Source organism: Hyperoodon ampullatus (genome assembly GCF_949752795.1).
Source record: "Hyperoodon ampullatus genome assembly, chromosome: 2".
In the NCBI taxonomy this organism is placed as follows: Eukaryota; Metazoa; Chordata; class Mammalia; order Artiodactyla; family Ziphiidae; genus Hyperoodon; species Hyperoodon ampullatus.
This window is the reverse complement of record NC_136915.1, coordinates 4168979-4189400: the sequence shown is the minus strand read 5'-3', so window position 1 is coordinate 4189400 and position 20422 is coordinate 4168979. Positions and strand designations below refer to the sequence as shown.

Below are 20422 nucleotides of genomic sequence, written 5' to 3'. Positions count from 1 at the left end.
CTGGAGGGGGTCCTGGGGGTGGTGGTGGGGGATCAATGGCAGAAACCTGCTGTGGTGGCTCAAATTGTGTCCCCCGCCCCCCAAATATATGTCAGAGTCCCGATGCCTGGTATTGGTGAACAGGACCTTCCGAGGCAAAAGGGTCTTTGCAGATGTAATTAAGGTCAGGTCATCCTGGATTCGGGTGGACCCTACATCCAATGACAGGTTTCCCTAAAAGAGGAGAAGACACAGATGCAGGGAAGGAGGCATAGTGATGGAGGCAGAGATTGGGGTGATGTGTCTCCCTTTGCTGGGGGCGGGGCCTGTGTCCCCAGCCCTGGTTCAGTTCCATACCTTGAGGGGAGGGGCAGTTTGCAGGGAAATTTCTGCAGCCTTCCTTGCATTAGCATTTGTGAACAGGCTCCTGGGGCCCTCCCAGCTCTCCAGGGGACTGTAAGAATAAATAACAAATGATTTCAAAGAGGATTACGCTGCTGGCACCACATGACAGAGGCATGAAGGATTAATATCTTGCCCATGCAGCACTACGCTAGCAATTGGAAAGCCAGCTTTACTCCACCTCATCCATTAAAGGCTCTGCTGAATTAAAAGAGATGCAAAAGAAAGCCATCAGGCACTGTGCCTTTGCAATCGTATAATTAACAGGAAAAAAAAATGCGTTTTTAAATGAAAATACTCATTGCAGGTGAGGTGGCAAAGAAGCTACTCCAGTGAGACGCTGCTGCTTCGGGGATGTGTGGCACACTCTTCTGGGAAAGTAATTGGGCAATAAAGATCCATAGCTTGGGATCCAGAAGTGCTACTTATATAAATGTAACCTAACCGTCCAAGAGAGGAAATAAACTTAGATGCACACCCGTGCTCAAGACAGCATTACTGGGAATAGTGAAACGAAGCTAAATCCCGAAGGAGATCATGTTTCAGTGAATTTCGGGGAAAACAATAGGCTATAACTCGGTCACTAGCAGTGACATCTCCCTGTTTGGGAAAGTGCTCCGGCAGTGATGTGAGTGGGGGAAGAGGGGAGCCCCACGATTCTGCAGGCGGGAGGGGAAAGCATACAGGAGAGTGGGGAGGGGTCCCGCCTCCCAACCGCACTCTTCCTGCCTCAGACTCAGCGACCCCCTTCTGGTGGGAGGGTCTGCGTACACGAGGCAGGGAAAGGAAGAATCCAGTGGGGCTCTGCCAGCACTGAGCTGAGGGCTGGGCTGGACCTTTATGCGGTTTCCTCTTACCAGGAATCCTGGCGACCCCAGCCCAGGGGTGAGGCCAAGTGTGAGCATCCATCCCATTAACAAGGCGATATGGGGGCTTCCCCGGTGGCGCAGTGGTTGAGAGTCCGCCTGCCGATGCAGGGGACACGGGTTCGTGCCCCGGTCCGGGAGGATCCCGCATGCCGCGGAGCGGCTGGGTCCGTGAGCCATGGCCGCTGAGCCTGCGCGTCCGGAGCCTGTGCTCCGCAATGGGAGAGGCCACGACAGTGAGAGGCCCGCGTACCGCAAAAACAAACAAACAAACAAACACACAAAAAACCAAGGCAATATGGGGCCCAGGGTCCTCTGCTGGCTGTGTGACCTGAGGTCAAGCATGGAAGCTGTTCTCACCCATGAAGCACCTACTCCTGGGGTGGCTGGAGGGTTAAGAGTAAATGCTTGTAGGGTTTAAGCAAGAGCCTGACAGAGCAGATCCCAGACAAATGGCGGCTGCTGATACAAATAATGATAGGACAGCAATTATCCTGACCCTCCTCATCCCCGCCACCAACATCACCATGGTCATCGTCACTGTTGTCATCACCAGCATGACTGTCATCCTCACCATCATCACCACCATCACCATCACCACCACCGTCACCATCACCATTACCCCCAGCATCATATGAACGGCCCGCCTCCTTCCTGCAGTGGGGCAAAGGCTTTCAGCCGTCCAGCCTCCTTCCTGGAGGTCCCCAGCTCCCATGGAAACCTGCTCACGGGACCATGGCCTTCTCTGCCTGCCGCTTGGGACAACTCAATCTGGATGCCCCGGGACGGCTTCTGCAGTTAGAAGGAATTAACTTCGCATAATGAAGTGGCTCTCCTATAAACACATGAATGTGGCTGCTGGGCACTGAGCATGCAGTCTGTTTGGGGAGGCTGCCGGGCTGCAGGACACAGCCCATCTGTCCAGGTGCCAGGTGGCTGGGAGCCTGTGGCCGCCAGCCTACGATGCCAGCCCCCGCACCGGAGCCGCCTCAGCACACAGGCTCTGAGCACCCGGCTTTGTCTCGCCCTCAGCTGCAGGGGTGCATCCTCGCTGACTGCCATCTTTGGCTGGGTGCCAGGCCCCAGAGGCCACGGCTGCTCTGCCCACCCTGGGGCATTGCCTGTTGTTCAGGATGTGGCAGGATTGTGCCCTGGGGATAAGATACTTTCTGGAGAATCCATCAGTGGGGTGGCCAGCCTGGGGGAGATGGAATAAGGGAGCCCACGGCGGGGACGGCCACTGCCTGCTTCCAGGGAGCCCAGGCTTGGTCCCACGGCTTCAGCTCAAGGATCCAAAGCTCACCAGATAGCTCCTCCAAGCAGGGCCTCTGAAGGTTCCTGGGGTGGACGAGGGGACAGAACGGGAGGCGGGAGACCTGTCCTGCCTGCGGGCAGCACCAGGGCCAGTGCTAGGACTTCACTCCTGGAGCGAAGCCTCACAAAGAACGGAGGAGTGGAGGACTGTCAGGACTGTAACATCACCCCTCCGCAGCTCCGAGCCCTTGACATCAATGCTGTGAGGGAACGGGAGGCAAGGGCAGCCGTCCGATGCTTGCGATGCGCCGCCTCAAAGGACCATGGGCTCTTGGAAGTTGGGGAAACCAGCCTGGCTCAGGCTAGTGTTCCTCGGGCCTAAAGGGAGGGTGACAGGCCTAGTGGTCCTGCCTCTGCACCAGCAACATTCAGCCACATGTACAGGGAAATGAGCATCCCTCCGGAGGACCAAGCATGGGCCGTCTGGCTTAGGAAGCGGGGAGGTCTGGGTTGGGGGATGCGGGAGCACCCTGAAAATGGTCTGATGTATGGAGGAGGTCCCAGGGAGGATTTGGCACAAGATTTGGTTCTTGCCCAGGGGTTTCCCTTCTCTGATCATCCCGAGTCAGGTGGCAGCCACTCGTCTGTAAGCCAGGGTCCCCCATCCCTTTGCAGCTCTGCAGAGGGCGGCTCCAGCTTGCGGGGGTGGGTGGGCCTTACACGAGCTGTTTCCTACCCTGTTCTGCCTTCTGGGAGAGTCCACCATTCCTGATGGTTGCTGAGAGCCTGCTTATGCCACGCGCCTGCCCAAGGGCTGAGCTGGGGGTACAGAGGTGACGGGACAGACACACCCCATCCTCATGGGGCACACGCTCTAGGAGGGACCGGATGTCAGTAGCAAAGACCATCCTGGAGTGTTGCTCAGAGACACCTACAGGATGCTGGTGAGGGCTGCTCAGGGGGTGAGCACAGGCTGGCAGTCAGAGAGCTGCACGGTGGCCCCCAGCTGCCAACAAGTATGACTGCTCCCCGAGCCCCCGTTTCCCTCTCCTTAAAACAAACAGGCTGGACCACATGCGTCAAAGAGTAAGAAGCCTGAAGGCACTTTCCTGAGCACTGCTGGCTGGAGGAGCCCAGGGGCCCCAGCCCCACAGTAATAAATGAAATAAAGCCACATAATACTTCAAATGCCCGCTGGCTTGGGGGCTGCTTTAGAGACCAGGGGTCCTGCCTGAACCTGGGAGCAAGTGCCCTCTCGTCCCCTCAAGGGATCGGGGAAGGGTCCCCTGAGCTGTGCCCTCTCCCCCTGAACGGGGGCCCTCTTTGTTTTCAGAGCTTTGGGTGGCTGTTTGGGGCTGACCCGCCGCCGCCCCGCCTGCTGCTCGCCAAGGCTGCTACCCAGGGGCCCACGTGGCTGTACCATGGGTCCCCACCAGGGCCTCAGCACCCATGCAGCCCAGCAGGTGGCTGGGAGCCTCCAGCGGTTCCCCACGGTTACCATGGTTACCAGGCTGCGGGAGGGTGGGGAGAAACCCTGTCCTCCACTTCCCTCCCAGGGGTGCCCCAGTGGGCTTGGTCAGAACCTTCCAGCCCTGGGTGAGGCAGGGAGCGAGGGCCCGGCTGGGCACACAGGCTTCGTGTGTGTTTTGGGGGGAGCTGTGGTAATCATGGTAGCTGGAGCAGCTCAGGGCTCCCGAGGGAACCACGGGCACGGGACAGGGCTGGGGGCCTTGAGGGACCTGGTCAGCTTCTTTTCCCCCATTCTGGAGGCATGACCCAGCTTAGCCCCACAGATGAGCCTCGTCTGTCCCTCTGCTCTTGCCAAGGACATGGGATGCCTGGAATAGGGATTGCAAATTCCAACAAAACATCGTCCCCTTTCTGCATGGACACAGGTGCTCTGACTCCCAGCAGCAGGGGACGCCTCCCCGTTTACACCCTCCTGTGTCCTGGTCAGGATACATCTTTCTTCTAAAGATGAGCAGCCCCTAAGATCTTTCCTCACTTAGCCCGGCATCCCTCTCCTGAGGTCCCCCCGATACCCCAGGTCATCTCTCACCTTCTGGCACAGCCCTTCCTGCCCAGAAGACCGCCCTGTCCTTTCTCCCTCTGTCACCCAGCACAGAGCCACACCGGCTCCAGCCCCGCTTCCTTCCTTCCTGACCACGTGGGATGCACACTGCCCCGTCCTGCCTGCTGGGCCTGCAGACACTTCCGTTGTGGCCCGAGCGGCGCCTCTGTGGGCTGGAGCCCGTGTCCCCTCCCCCACCGACTGTGGGCCCTGAGGGCAGTGGCCTCGTCTACCCCCCTGCTTCTCGGGTCAGTGAAGGAAGGGGTGACGTGCAGCATGGCCGCACCTGCACAAAGCCAGAGCGGGAGCAGGGTCGCTCCTACAATCAACCACCGTCCCTCGAGTTGCGACATCAGGCCCAGGGTGGCCAATGAGTCTCATCTGAACAGGCTCTTTATTTAGGACGTGGGTCCACATTGACCCATAGGAGCTGTCCCACGAGCCGTCAGAGGCCTTTCCCAAACCCATCCTTCGGGATGAAGAGGGAGTGTGGTAGCATCCCCAGTAGCATCCCTGGAGCCTCTGATGTGTCCTGGGCAGGACATGGGCGGGTATAAGCAGGGAGGTGTCCCCAGCGCCTGTGTCCCTACAGAAAGGGAGTGATGTTTTTGTTGGGATTTGCAATCCCTATTCCGGACATCGCATGATCTTGGCAAGAGCAAAGGGACAGAGATGGCTCCGGGCAGCCTAAGCTGGGTGAGAAAAAACCTTCTCCTCAGTGAGAGTCAAAGGCAACGCTCCCCGGGGGGTGAGGGAGCCACTGAGCAGAGGTGGGGGCTCACAAGAGGGGGAGGGGAGATGCCACAGGTTCAGTCCCAAGTGACAGGCTGGCTCCTGGGAGGGATGCCCACTTTCATCACACGGGGCAGGTGCTCAGAGAGTCAGCATCCTGACCAAACCTCATTCCAGGAGCACTGGGGCACCACTAACACCAGCATCTCCCCACCCCCGGCAGGATTAAAGCTCGATTCCGGATTCGAAGCTGACAAAAGCGTAGCAGGTCGCCCAGTAGAACAGGGCTTCCTATGTTCCACAGTGTTGAAGAAGCCCCAGGAAGGCTTGCTCATCAGAGCTTCCAATGATCAAGGTGTGTTTCCTTGGGTGCTGCTTTACGAAGTGGAAATGGGAAAGTTTATGACAAACTGGGGAGTGTTTCCCAAAGTGTGGCCTTGGAACCCCGGGCCAGTGGCTGCTGAGCTGCACCAGGACCCACAGGGGTTGTTTTCAGGCACTGCCCCCTGTGACCCCGATGTGTGCCCCAGGGCTCAGGAATCCCTGGCACCACCGGGGCCACCGCAACCTCCGCATTCTTATCCTCTGCAGTTGCATCATATGCAGAGCCATCCATGAAGCTGGAAGGATGAGCCCCGCAGTTCACAGGTGACCCCAGAAATGTCCCCATGAGGGCAGGACACAGAATCACGCACCATGGAGATTGAGGATGCGCGGTTAACCAGAAAAGTGACTTTTCTTCCCACCGACCTGCTAACCCCGTGAGCGCGCCCCCTCTCACCTCCCTTCCTTCTTTCACTGTCACATTTCTTGAGAGCCATTTAGGCAGCAGAATGCAAAGGTCAGGAGGGTGGGCGTTGGCACCCAACAGCTGGGGTTCAGATCTTGACTCCTTGTTAGTGCTCTGTGACCTGAGGATAGTCACCTCGGCTTTCAGTGCCTGTTTCTGCACCAGTAAAATGCGGACAATGGCAGCTCCTTGAATTGAAGGAGTGGACACAGAACAGGGCAAAGACGCGGCACATGCACCTGTTATGGGGGGACAGCTCTGTCGCCTCCCCTCTTGGCAGAGACTGTGGCCCCAGCAGCGTGGGGCCCGCCTGATGCAGCGGACACCTGCCCCCACCTTCTACCTCCTGCAGCGGACACCTGTCCCCACCTTCTATCTCCCTCTCTGACTGGGCTCCAGGATAACCCAGGGTTTCCTCCTGTCTTGACCTTCCCCTTCCCTCTCAAATCCTGCACTCACGGCCACTCCCTGGGCTCCGTCTTCTGCCCCCTTTACTCTTGGCCTCACCTCCTGGGTGACCTTGTCTACTGCCAAAGCTGTGACTGGTGGGGGGTTGGCAATCACCTCTGGTTTGAGCCCCATTTGAACCCATGGCTGTCCCTCTCGATGCCCACAGCCATGACTGGCCGAGGCAAAGACCTTGGATCCAACGAGGCAGGGTCAGCAGGATGTAGCCCGAGCAGACCCAGCGATGAAAAGGGGACCCGGGGCTCCCCTTACTGCCCGCATCCCATTGCCACCGGGCTCCACAGCAGCTTTGCTGTGATGCTCTCCTGCCTACTCATTCTATTCATCTGCTTGAGACATATTTACGGGGTCCCACTCTGTGCGCAATGCTGGGCCTACAGCAGCACACAACACAGATAACAGTCTCTCTTTAGGATGACACGCGATCTCCCCTGCCATCACACATGGTCCTCACCCCACACTGCAGACACATCTGCCTCCTTCATCCCGGTGTGGACATGTCACTGCTGGCTCCAAAACCCCCAGGGGTCTGACGGCTGGTCTCCCAGATCCCAGTTCCTGCTCCCCCTCGACGACTCCCATATTCATGTCCCACCTGTGCTCCCCCTGGGCCTCGGCCACTGTCCAACCCCCTGGTCCTCCCTCCGGGGCCAGTCCTTTCCCAGTTTTGCTATCACAACCCTGCCTTCTTTCAGGGTCTGGGTCAAATATCAACTCCACCTACCCCCCATCTCTCTTCTATCAGCAGAGGCTTCTCTGATGGTTCCTGGTCTGTGGTTAGGTTAGGTGGGTCTTGCTCACCCTTGGCCTTTCAAATGCCTGCTGCAGAGGGTTTTCCCAGTCGGCGGTATTTATAGGTTTTAAACAATGTTTAAATTCTAATTTACTTTTTAATGCGTGGATTCGTTAGAATTTCCTTGTGCTAGTTATTTCTGAGTCTCCTCCATCCAGATGGGGCAGGTAGGACACTGTTTCCACAGAGACCCTGCCACCACAGAGCGCTCGGGAAGGCAAGGTTCCCAGGCAGATTTCTAGCTCCTTCTGCCCCGGGCTGTATTTGACAGCTTGTGGACATCAGGTTGCAGTTCGCTCTGAGAGATCGTAAAGCTGCTGAAGGATGGAAAATGAAAACATGCTGTGCTGCAGAGGGTGGGCGTGCCTGGGGTGGGGCTCTGCAGCCCCCACGGGCTACTGTACAGGGGGGTAGGTGGGCAGACGGATGCCCCGCAGGCTTGCGCACCCGGCCCTCCAGGAGGCCTGGGGTTGGGAGGACAGGGCAAGCCGTGTCCCTCCACTCACTGGGAGGCCATGATCTGCAGAGACAGCAACAGGCTCCCTACCTCCTTCCTCCACGAAAGCCGCCAGCTGGGTTCTCCCAGGCTGTTCCCCGGGAGCACCCAGCCCCTCTGAGGAGCCCCGCGTGGGCTCATGAAATGACTCAGAAGGGGACCTGAGTCACTTTGCTTGAGCTTTCCCGGGAGCCTCCTGGGCTCCAGGTAGAGCGAAGGATTGCACTCAGTCTATGACTGGACACAGAGGCTGGGAAGCTGACGGAGTGCCCGCCCTGGGCATATGCCTCTACTTGCCTCATTTTACCAATCCCGAAAAAGGGAGACACAAGCACAGGGCCAAGAGGCTCTGGGAGAGTAAGAACCGGACACTCAGAGAGCTAGTTCTCCATTAGGGGCCACGGGCCAAGACCCCAGACAGAGGGCCCTGAGGACAAGACCCAGTGTCTACGGGACCCAAGAAGTCGTTCGCTTACTGGGGAAACTAGCCCGACAACGAACGGTTTGCTGGTTTGTTTTGAACCCAGTGCAGGGATCTGAGGAGAAACATACACTTGGCTTTCAACCGTTGAGTTGGATGATGGATCTCAGCCACTCAGTAGCTGGGGCTCAAGATCAAGATCACGTTAGGTGGGGAAAACCCCCTAAGAGGGCTCAAGATCCTGGTGGGGAAAAGTTCCCTACCGGGTCTGCAGCACAGGTGTGAAGCTGAGGGAGACATCCCCAGCCCATCTCCGCTTTTCACCCTTTCTCAGTCCTATTCAATCTGGACCCTGTGTGGCATTAAGACAGTCAGTTCTGCACGAGCCTGTGTGCTGGAGCTAGAGGGAAGGGAGGTTGACTGCAACGAGGAAGTTCAAGGCAGGCAGGTGCCAGGGGTGTGGGTGAAATAGGATGAGGGACACATACAAGCCTGTGGACACCGGGTCTCCAGGGCTAACCACCTGGCCACTTGGTAGAGTAGGGGGTGACCTCCTGAGACCCTGTCCTCTGTGCTATGAGTTAGAAAGTGTGCGGGTGCAGGGCACACTTCAGCTGGGGTGGCCGGGCCAAGAGTGCATCCCTCAGTATAGAGGGAGAGGAAGGCTAGCCCCGTTTTAGCCCCGCGGGATGTGGCAAAGGGTAAGAAGACCCAGCAGCTGCTCAAGTCCACTCGGGCAGGGAGACTCGTGCTCTCGCCAAGCCCAGGCCGGATAGAAAGCTTGAAGCGCCCCCTCCCCTGCCCAGTGACCCGATGACCCGTCAGGTGATGTCCCCACCTGCCCCCTTGTGTGTTTTCTCCTGGGGAGGCCCTGTCCCTTTTTCTCCTCTGTACTGTCTGAGCCAAGGACCACATTTCCTCCGAGTCACCCCAAAGAAAGGGGGGACATGCTGTGGGTGGAGGGCTGAGCATGCTGGGCTTCCCATCATGAGAAAGGCAACTTCCATGTCCCTTGGGAGCTGGGATTGAACCTGACCCTCCTGCACATTGGAGGAGACGCATCTCTGGGGGGTAAGGATTTCCGGCACTTGCTGATGGGCTGGAGGGGGCCTGGTGCAGCGGGAACAGAATCCAGGAGGCCGGGTCCATCTCACCACCACTCTATGCCTGTTTCCCATCCAGGCTAGGCAGTCTCCCTCGCAGGGCTGTTCAGGGTTATTTACAAGGACCCGCAGTGAAGCAAGGTCAAGGCACAGAGTCCCTTCTTCCCTTTCATCTCACCCGGCGGCTCGGCTCTTGCCATCTCTTTGATGACATCTTTGGAACCACAGGGCCCTGGCTCTGGGGAGCTGCCAGGCCGGGCAGGATGCTGTCACTGAGAACTCTCTGTGGTCGTAGCATCTCCCACCCCTGACAGCCCCAGTGACTCAGACGCACCCGGGGTGCTGTTTCCTCCACGTGTGTCAGCACCATCTCACAGGTGTGTCCTGAAGGGTGGCTAGAGCTGGTGGTTGGCATATCCACGGGGTGCTGGTTTCCTCCAAGGGCAGAACCAAGGAAGTGACCTGGCTCAGACTGGTGGGAGGCACGGGGCCTGACGCGGCTCACCTCTGAGTGACCTTGGAGAAGTCTCTGACTTTGCCAAGGCTTCCGTTGCGTCCTCCAAAGGGGAAGATGCCCAACCCCTTGTAGCTCTAGCGTGCTCGCCTCTATGAGGCAGGACCCCTGGCAGCGGAAAGGGGAGAGGAGGGGTCTCTGGCCCTGGACACCTTCAGAGACGGGCCTCCCCGAATGCTGCCTGCACTGCCACTGTTCTGCCTATCATTCAGGGACTCCAGGAAACGGCTCTGGCTCTGGGACCTTGGGTGAAGCGAAGGTCATGGAAAAGTGAAGGTCAAGGACTAGATACACGCTCCTTCTAGCCAGAGTCCTGGGAAGCCACACACATTCGTTCCCCTGGGTTCCAGCAGTGGAGGAGGCCTTCCTTCGCCACATGCGTGCTGCCCAGTTGCCATGGGCCCATCACCGACAAACAGGAAAGTCGAGAGGAGGCCCCCCTCCCTTACCGGAAACTGTCAAACCAAAACTTGTGCCAGTCACTTCCTCCTGAATCATTTGGGGCTTAGAAGATCATTGAAAAAGGAAAGAAAGCCAGCCCCATGGTATGAAGCTTCTCAATCTGCCTCACCCCAGAGCTTGCTCACCCCTCCATCCCCCAGAGCCTCGGCCTGTGACCCTCACCAGACGAGCAGTAGTGTCCGTCTTGCCACACCTCCTGTGTGCAACTGCTTTCACGCCCATTCATTCCCGTCCAGGCGCCACGTCCAGACCCAAAAGGTTTGAGCACGAGACCCAGTTTCGCACTGTTCGTGACCCTCCCTCCCCCTGTGCCCTGGTTCAGTCCCCACACTGTCTGTCCACTGGCACAGCACAAAGAGGCACAAGGAACAGGACCTCGGTTTTGTAGGGGAGCCTCCAGCAGGCTGCTTTCGAGGTAGGAATGGGGAAACTAGCCTGAACACCCTCAGTGTCATTGAGGCTGGGTGTGGCCTTGGAGAGCGTTCCTGATGGATAGGATCCAGGGAGCCAATGCCCTCTGGGCCCCCGTTGTGATAGCACAGGGGAAGGACCCCAAGAACCACACACAAGCCTGGGGTCTGCAGGTAGATGCAAACGCCAACCAACAATCAGGAGGGCAGGTGCAACTCTCCACACTCAGGTCCCCAAACCCTGCAACGTGGGGCCTGAATGTGGTTTTGTTTGCAGAGCAGGAGCTTGCTCTTGGCATTGGAAGGCGTTTGTGAGGGGGAGGAGAAGTTGCAGAGAAAGAAGAAATCCTGAAACGACAGGCAGTGGGACAGCTGTGGCCTGAACTTGGTGTCCTTGCTCCTCGGATGTGGAAGTATTAATTTCCATAAATGCTAATAGCTCATTTCCCCAAGAGCTATTACTTATGTCATCTCCCCTTGGATGCATTTCAACACAGGGCAGACAAGTGAAAGAGAAGAAAGGGCAGCCCCCACTGGTGAGTTCCCATTCCCCAACCCTGTCCCCACCAGGCAGCTCAGAACTGTTCCCTCAGGTGGCCCCTCTAACTGCAGGGTCAAGACCCCCCTGCCTACGGCCCCACAACCAGGTCCCTGTCATGCCAGGAGGCAAAGAAAGTTACCAACCCCAAAAATGCTGAATCACAAAGTAAGCTGAGTAGGAAAGTGGGGGTGGGGTGGGAAGGGAGCCGGTGGCTAGGGAGGAAGGCAGGAAAGGGTGCTAAGGGGCTTCTCACCTGGAGCCCCCCAGGCCGCTCTAGACAAAGCGTAGACCCTAAAGGAGCCCCCAGACAAATGCCAGGAGGAGCAGAGCCAGGGTAGGCTGCCTGGGTGGGAGGGTGGGCAGGTGGGCAGGTACAGGACTGCTACTGCGGCAGGAAGCGGTGCAGCAGCTGGGTCTCTGCGTCCTGCGTCCTGCAGGAGCAGGTAGGGGAGGTGGGGAGCGAAGAGAAGCTGAAGAGGGGGCAGGGGTATGGGGACCGGGGTGGGGTGGGGTGTGCAGGCAGCCAGCTGAACTGCTGCAGGAGGGGAATGCCAAGGTCCTGGGGAGCAAGGCAAGGTGCAGAGAGGGCGCCCACGGGGAGAGATGTAGCGATTGGGAGCAGAATGTGTGGGAAGATGGGGCCAGGGACCTGGAAGGAAAGGCAGGATGAGCCTTCAGGAGCAACAAGGAGAGAGATGGGGAGGACCGGGACCAGGAGCGCTCCGATGGGGCTGCGCTGAAAGGGGGATGGGGGAGGGGGAGGCGAGGCTGCGGGAAAAGGAGGGGGCAGAGACGGGACGGGGGGAAGGATGAAGTTTGGGGCAGGGGTCGGGGATGGGAGCTAAAAGGTCGAGCGGGTTGGCAGATAGGGCAGGCAAGGGAGGACAGGATGGGGGAAGGGAGATGATAGAGAAGGAGGCAAGCCGGCTGGAGAGGAGGTGAGGACGGAGGCGGGCGCGGGGACGCGCTGGGGGAAAGGAGATGGAGAGTCAGCGCGGGCCTCGCGGGTGCCCGCCGCCGCTTTCACGGCGCACGGCCGTGTACTGCGCGGACGGCCGGGGTCTCCCCGTGCACTCACCTGGGGGCTCCAGCTCCGGATCCTCTGCCCCGCTCCGGATCTTCCTTCCCGCCCTGTGCCTGCGACTTTAGCGCCCCCGAATCCCACTAGCTCCACCAGGTTCCGCCCGCAGCATCTTCACCTCGTGGGACGCCCGGGGCCACGCCTCTGCCAGCTTCTCATTGGCTGGTCTTCACGCCAGTCACATTCCTATTGGCAGATGGATCGCCGACCATGCAAATCAGAACGGGCCCGCCGCCGCGCCTATTGGCTGGCGCTCCCGGAGCGGAGCCCCTGGACTTGGGCTCTGATTGGTCCCACGGTGCTGCTGACGCGAAGGTCGGGGTGCGGGTTCTTTCCCTTCCGAGGCTCCTCGGGCGGGTAGCAGCGGGTCGGGTGCCCCTCGGCCGGTCCTCGGACCGCAAGGCCTGCGGCTCCGGTGGGCACCGGCCGCCCGCCGGGCCTCTGGATCCATCCGAGGGGCACATCCTCGAAAGCTTGGGGCTCGACGCCCCGGGGCGGGTGTGGCAGCTGCAGGCCCGTCTCCTAGGTAACACTGCCCGCCGCGGGCGGAACCACGTTGCCTGGCTCCGCGGGGGAGGTTGGACGCGGTCCAGAGGCGCGGGGGCCGCCGAGCGGGTCAGGGCCTCGGGCCCGGGGTGGGGGTGCTCCGTGCATCTTTCTCCGGGGCCCGGTACCTGCGGGGCGCGGCGGCCGGGCGGGCGCGGGGCTGTGCCCGCGTCGGTCGCACCTCCTTCCCCCCTCCGTGACACTTGGTGCGGCCGGAGCCGCAGGCTTGGGGCTTCTTGGGGCTCAACCTCAGTACTCTGTCTGTCCCTAGACCCTGCGCCCCCTTGCAGCCCTCCAGCTTAAGGCGAGCGCGGTGCCGCCGGCCTGGGCTGTGCTGAGACCGCGACGTTGGCCCTCCCCTTTTCCCCGTCGGACCCCTGCCGGGGACCCCTGCTTTGTCTGTCCCCACTGGGTGCCTGTCCCCCGCTGGCCCTGCCGACCCGTTCCAGCGCCGCCGCCCAGTGGAGATCTGGAGACTCCCTGACCCTCGCAGGAGGCCCTGCCTTGATAGCCCTGCCTGCCTGCGGCCTCCCCTGGAGCTGCTCCCACCTTCCCCTCCGCTGTCCAGCCCACCGACCTCCTGACTGCTTCCGAGCACCCCACCTCGGCCCTTCTCGAGACCCCAGTGCTGGGTCTCCTGCTCGCTTCTTCAGACTCAGAGGCACCACCTTTGCATCTCTCTTCCATGCCTGTCTCCCTAGAAGACAGATGCCTTCTCAGTGTTGCACTGTGTCACTTGGGTTGAAGCATACGAAGGAAGTCTGGCCTCCCAAGCTTGTGTAGCTGGAAAAGGTGTCCTTTAGATGATTGTGGATAGTCGCCCCCAGTTCCCGCCCAGGTCTTCATCACAGCTCACTACACCCTCCGGTCCTCTGATTTTCAGAGGTCACAGCCACCTCCTTTGTGTGCTAACTTGCACCCTGTCTTTCTTCCTCTCTCCAGATACATTCCTCGAGGGCAGGACGGTTTCTCCAGGGCCTGGCACGTGGTAGGTACTCAAAGACTATTCCTTGAATGAGGAATTCCAGGCAGTGCTTAAGTAGACCTCTACTTATTCTCAAAAAAGCTCCCCAAAGCTTTCAGGTCTCAGGCATTCCAGATTTTGTTCACTTCTGGGAGGGAAGCTTCCCTGTGACCCGGGTTCCTGCTCCTCCCTTGCCTTGGTGAAACACTGCTTGTGAGACATCAACCCAGCCTAGCACTTCAGCGCCCGGATTCCCTCCTCTTCTCTACCCTCCCTCCCCCGCCAAAGAAAGGAGTCTGGATCAGGCTTGTCTTCTGTGTGCTGCTCCCACTTGCCCTCTTGTTTTAAAAATTTTTATTTTATTATTATTTTTTTATACAGCAGGTTCTTATTAGTCTATTACATATATATTAGTGTGTATACATCAATCCCAATCTCCCAATTCATCCCACCATCCCCCCACCCTGCCCCTGCTTTCCCTTCTTGGTGTCCATACGTTTGTTCTCTACATCTGTGTCTCTATTTCTGCCCTGCAAACTGGCTCATCTGTACCATTTTTCTAGGTTCCACATATATGCATTAATGTATGATATTTGTTTTTCTCTTTCTGACTTGCTTCACTCTGTATGACAGTCTCTAGGTCCATCCACGTCTCTACAAGTGACCCAATTTCGTTCCTTTTCATGGCTGAGTAATATTCCATTGTCTATGTGTACCACATCTTCTCTATCATTTCATCTGTTAATGGGCATTTAGGTTGCTTCCATGACCTGGCTATTGTAAATAGTGCTGCAATGAACATTGGGGTGCATGTGTCTTTTTGAATTATGGTTTTCTCTGGGTATATGCCCAGTAGTGGGATTACTGGGTCATGTGGTAGTTCTATTTTTATTTTTTTAAGGAACCTCCATACTGTTCTCCATAGTGGCTGTTTCAATTTACATTCCCATCAGCAGTGCAAGAGGGTTGCCTTTTCTTCACACCCTCTCCAGCATTTGTTGTTTGTAGATTTTCTGATGATGCCCATTCTAACTGATGTGAGGTGATACCTCATTGTAGTTTTGATTTGCATTTCTCTAATAATTAGTGATGTTGAGCACCTTTTCATGTGCCTCTTGGCCATCTGTATGTCTTCTTTGGAAAAATGTCTATTTAGGTCTTCTGCCCATTTTTTGATTGGGTTGTTTGTTTTTTTAATATTGAGCTGCATGAGTTCTTTATCTGTTTTGGAGATTAATTGTTTGTCTGTTGATTTGTTTGCAAATATTTTCTCCCATTCTGAGGGTTGTCTTTTCATCTTGTTTATTGTTTCCTTTGCTGTGCAAAAGCTTTGAAGTTTCATGAGGTCCCATTTGTTTATTTTTGTTTTTATTTCCATTACTCTAGGAGGTGGGTCAAAAAGATCTTGCTGCAATTTATGTCAGAGGGTGTCCTTCCTATGTTTTCCTCTAAGAATTTTATAGTGTCTGGTCTCACATTTAGGTCTTTAATCCATTTTGAGTTTATTTTTGTGTATGGTGTTAGGGAGTGTTCTAATTTCATTCTTTTACATGTAGCTGTCCCGTTTTCCCAGCATCATTTATTGAAGAGACTGTCTTTTCTCCATTGTATATCCTTGCCTCCGTTGTCATAGATTAGTTGAGCATAGGTGCGTGAGTGTCTCTCTGGGCTTTCTATCCAGTTCCATCGATCTGTATTTCTGTTTTTGTGCCAGTACCATATTGTCTTCATTACTGTAGCTTTGTAGTATAGTCTGAAGTCAGGGAGTCTGATTCCTCCAGCTCCATGTTTTTTCCCTCAAGATTGCTTTGGCTATTTGGGGTCTTCTGTGTCTCCATACAAATTTTAAGATTTTTTTTTCTAGTTCTGTAAAAAATACCATTGGTAATTTGATAGGGATTGCACTGACTCTGTAGGTTGCTTTGGGTAGTATAGTCATTTTCACAGTATTGATTCTTCCAATCCAAGAACATGGTATATCTCTCCAGCTGTTTGTGTCATCTTTGATTTCTTTCATCAGTGTTTTGTAGTTTTCTGAGTACAGATCTTTTACCTCCTTAGGTAGGTTTATTCCTAGGTATTTTATTCTTTTTGTTGCAATGGTGAATGGGATTGTTTCCTTAATTTCTCTTTCTGATCTTTCATTGTTAGTGTAAGGGATTCAAGAGACTTCTGTGCATTAATATTGTATCCTGCAGCTTTACCAAATTCATTGATTGGCTCTAGTAGTTTTCTGGTGGCACCTTTAGGATTATCTATGTATAGTGTCATGTCATTTGCAAACAGTGACAGTTTTACTTCTTCTTTTCCAATTTGTATTCCTTTCGTTTCTTTTTCTTCTCTGATTGCCATGACTAGGATTTCCAATATTATGTTGAATAATAGTGACGAGAGTGGACATCCTTTTCTTGTTCCTGATCTTAGATAAATGCTTTCAGTTTATCACCATTGAGAGTGATGTTTGCTATGGGTTTGTCATATATGGCCTTTATTATGTTGAGGTAGTTTCCCTCTATGCCCACTTCCTGGAGAGTTTTGATCATAAATGGGTGTTGAATTTTGTCAAAAGCTTTTTCCGCATCTTTTGAGATGATCAAATGGTTTTTATTCTTCAATTTGTTAATATGGTGTATCACATTGATTGATTTGCATATATTGAAGAATACTTGCATCCCTGGGATAAATCCCACTTGATCATGGTGTATGATCCTTTTAATGTGCTGTTGGATTCTGTTTGCTAGTATTTTGTTTGGAATTTTTGCATCTATATTCATCAGTGATATTGGTCTGTAATTTTCTTTTTTTGTAGTATCCTTGTCTGGTTTTGGTATCAGGGTGATGGTGGCCTTGTAGAATGAGTTTGGGAGTGTTCCTTCTGCGATTTTTTGGAAGAGTTTGAGAAGGATAGGTGTTAACTCTTCTGTAAATGTTTGATAGAATTCACCTGTGAAGCCATCTGGTCCTGGACTTTTGTTTGTTGGAAGATTTTTAATCACAGTTTCAATTTTATTACTTGTGATTGGTCTGTTCATATTTTCTATTTCTACCTGGTTCAGTCTTGGAAGGTTGTACCTTTCTAAGAATTTGTCAGTTTCTTCCAGGTTGTCCATTTTTTTGGCATAGAGTTGCTTGTACTAGTCTCTTATGATGCTCTGTATTTCTTTGGTGTCTGTTGTAACTTCTTTTTCGTTTCTAATTGTATTGATTTGAGTCCTCTTCCTCTTTTTCTTGATGAGTCTGGCTAAAGGTTTATCAATTTTGTTTATCTTCTCAAAGAACTAGGTTTTAGTTTTATTGATCTTTGCTATTGTTTTCTTTGTTTCTATTTCATTTATTTCTGCTCTGATCTTTATGATTCCTTTCCTTCTACTAACTTTGGGTTTTGTTTGTTCTTTCTCTAGTTCTTTTAGGTGTAAGGTTAGATTGTTTGAGATTTTTTTCTTGTTTCTTGAGGTAGGATTGTATTGCTATAAGCTTCCCTCTTAGAACTGCTTTTGCTGCATCTCACAGTTGTGTTTTCGTTGTCATTTATCTCCAGGTATTTTTTGATTTTCTCTTTGATTTCTTCAGTGATCTCTTCGTTATTTAGTAGTGTATTGTTTAGCCTCCATGTGTTTGTGTTTTTTACTGTTTTTTTCCTGTAATTGAATTCTAATCTCATAGTGTTGTGGTTGCAAAAGATGCTTGATACAATTGCAATTTTCTTAAGTTATCTGAGGCTTGATTTGTGACCCAAGATGTGATTTATTCTGGAGAATGTTCTGTGTGCACTTGAGAAGAAAGTGTAATCTGCTTTTTTCGGATGGCATGTCCTATAAATATAACTCAAGTCTATTTGGTCTATTGTGTCATTTACATCTTGTGTTTCCTTATTAATTTTCTGTGTGGATGATCTGTCCATTGGTGTAAGTGAGGTGTTAAAGTCCCCCACTATTATTGTGTTACCATCAATTTCCTCTTTTATAGCTGTTAGCATTTGCCTTATGTATTGAGGTGCTCCTATGTTGGGTGCATATATATTTATAATTGTTATATCTTCTTCTTGTATTGATCCCTTGATCATTACGTAGTGTCCTTCCTTGTCTCTTATAACATACTGTATTTTTTTTTTTTTTTCTGTACGTGGGCCTCTCACTGTTGTGGCCTCTCCCATTGCAGAGCACAGGCTCCGGACGTGCAGGCTCAACGGCCATGGCTCACGGGCCCGACCGCTCCGCGGCATGTGGGATCTTCCCAGACCGGGGCATGAACCCGTGTCCCCTGCATCGGCAGGCGGACTCTCAACCACTGCGCCACCAGGGAAGCCCCTAACATACTGTATTTTAAAGTCTATTTTATCTGATATGAATATTGCTACTCCAGCTTTCTTTTGATTTCCATTTGCATAGAATATCTTTATCCATCCCCTCACTTTCAATGTGTATCTGTCCCTAGGTCTGAAGTGTGTCTTTTATAGACAGCATATATACGGGTCTTGTTTTTGTATCCATTCAGTGAGCCTTTGTCTTTTTGTTGGAGCATTTAATCCATTGACATTTAAGTTAATTATCGATATGTATGTTCCTATGACCATTTTCTTAATTGTTTTGGGTTTGTTTTTGTAGGTCCTTTTCTTCTCTTGTGGTTCCCACTTAGAGAAGTTCCTTTAGTATTTGTTGTAGAGGTGGTTTGGTGGTGCTGAATTCTCTTAGCTTTTGCTTGTCTGAAAAGCTTTTGATTGCTCTGTCGAATCTGAGTGAGATCTTGCTGGGTAGAGTAACCTTGGTTGTAGGTTCTTCCCTTTCATTGCTTTAAGTATACCATGCCACTCCCTTCTGGCTTGTAGAGTTTCTGCTGAGAAATCAGCTGTTAACCTTACGGGAGTTCCCTTGTATGTTATGTATAGTTTTTCCCTTGTTGCTTTTAATAATTTTTCTTTGTCTTTAATTTTTGTCAGTTTGGTTACTATGTGTCTCGGCATGTTTCTCCTTGGGTTTATCCTGCCTGGGACTCTCTGTGCTTCCTTGACTTGGGCGGCTATTTCCTTTCCTATGTTAAGGAAGTTTTCGAGTATAATCTCTTCAAATATTTTCTCAGTTCCTTTCTCTCTCTCTTCTCCTTCTGGGACCCCTGTAATGCAAATGTTGGTGCATTTAATGTTGTCCCAGAGGTCTCTAAGGCTGTCTTCATTTATTTTCATTATTCTGTTCTCCGGCAGTGATTTCCACCATTCTGTCTTCCAGGTCACTTATCCGTTCTTCTGCCTCATTTATTCTGCTATTGATTCCTTCTAGTGTACTTTTCATTTCAGTTATTGTATTGTTCATCTCTGTTTGTTTGTTCTCTTTTTTTTTTTTTTTTTTGCTGTACGCGGGCGTCTCAATGTTGTGGCTTCTCCCGTTGCGGAGCACAGGCTCCAGACGCGCAGGCTCAGCGACCATGGCTCACGGGCCCAGCTGCTCCGCGGCATGTGGGATCCTCCCGGACCGGGGCACGATCCCGTGTCCCCTGCATCGGCAGGCGGACTCTCAACCACTGCGCCACCAGGGAAGCCCTGTTTGTTTGTTCTTTAATTCTTCTAGGTCTTTGTTAAACATTTCTTGCATCTTCTTGATCTTTGCCTCCATTCTTTTTCTGAGGTCCTGGATCATCTTCACTATCATTATTCTGAATTCTTTTTCTGGAAGGTTGCCTGTCTCCACTTCATTTAATTGTTTTTCTGGGGTTTTATCTTGTTCCTTCATCTGGTACATAGCCCTCTGCCTTTTCATCTTGTCTATCTTTCTGTGAATGTGATTTTTGTTCCACAGGCTCCAGAATTGTAGTTCTTCTTGCTTCTACTGTCTGCCCTCTGGTGGATGAGGCCATCTAAGAGGCTTGTGCAAGCTTCCTGATGGGAGGGACTGGTGGTGGCTAGAGCTGGGTGTTGCTCTGGTGGGCAGAGCTCAGTAAAACTTTAATCTGCTTGTCTGCTGATGGGTGGGGCTGGGTTCCCTCCCTGTTGGTTGTTTGGCTTGAGGCAACCCAGCACTGGAGGCTACAGGCTCTTTGGTGGGGCTGATGGTGGACTCTGGGAGGTCTCAGGCCAAGGAGTACTTCCCAGAACTGCTGCCAGTGTCCTTGTCCTCACGGTGAGACACAGCCACCCTCTGCCTTGGCAGGAGACCCTCCCACACTAGCATGTAGGTCTGGTTCAGTCTCCTATGGGGTCACTGCTCCTTTCCATGGGTCCCCATGTGCACACTACTTTGTGTGTGCCCTCCGAGAGTGGACTCTCTGTTTCCCCTAGTCCTGTCAAAGTCCTTCAGTCAAGTCCTGCTAGCCTTCAAAGTCTGATTCTCTAGGAATTCCTGCTCCCATTGCCGGACCCCCAGGTTGGGAAGCCTGACGTGGGGCTCAGAACCTTCACTCCAGTGGGTGGACTTCTGTGGTATAAGTGTTCTCCAGTTTGTGAATCGCCCACCCAGCAGTTACGGGATTTGATTTTATTGTGATTGTGCCCCTCCTACCGTCCCATTGTGGCTTCTCCTTTGTCTTTGGTTGTGGGGTA

The 20422-nt window shown here is 53.4% G+C and overlaps 1 long non-coding RNA gene across 1 annotated transcript; it reads left to right on the top strand.

Annotated features, from left to right (window-relative positions):
• Positions 1–12756: 12756 nt before the first annotated feature.
• LOC307048100 lies at positions 12757–18119 on the top strand. Its single transcript, XR_013810697.1, has 3 exons — positions 12757–12909; positions 13872–13917; positions 18052–18119. It is a non-coding gene; the product is annotated as an uncharacterized lncRNA (long non-coding RNA).
• The last annotated feature ends 2303 nt before the right edge of the window (positions 18120–20422 follow it).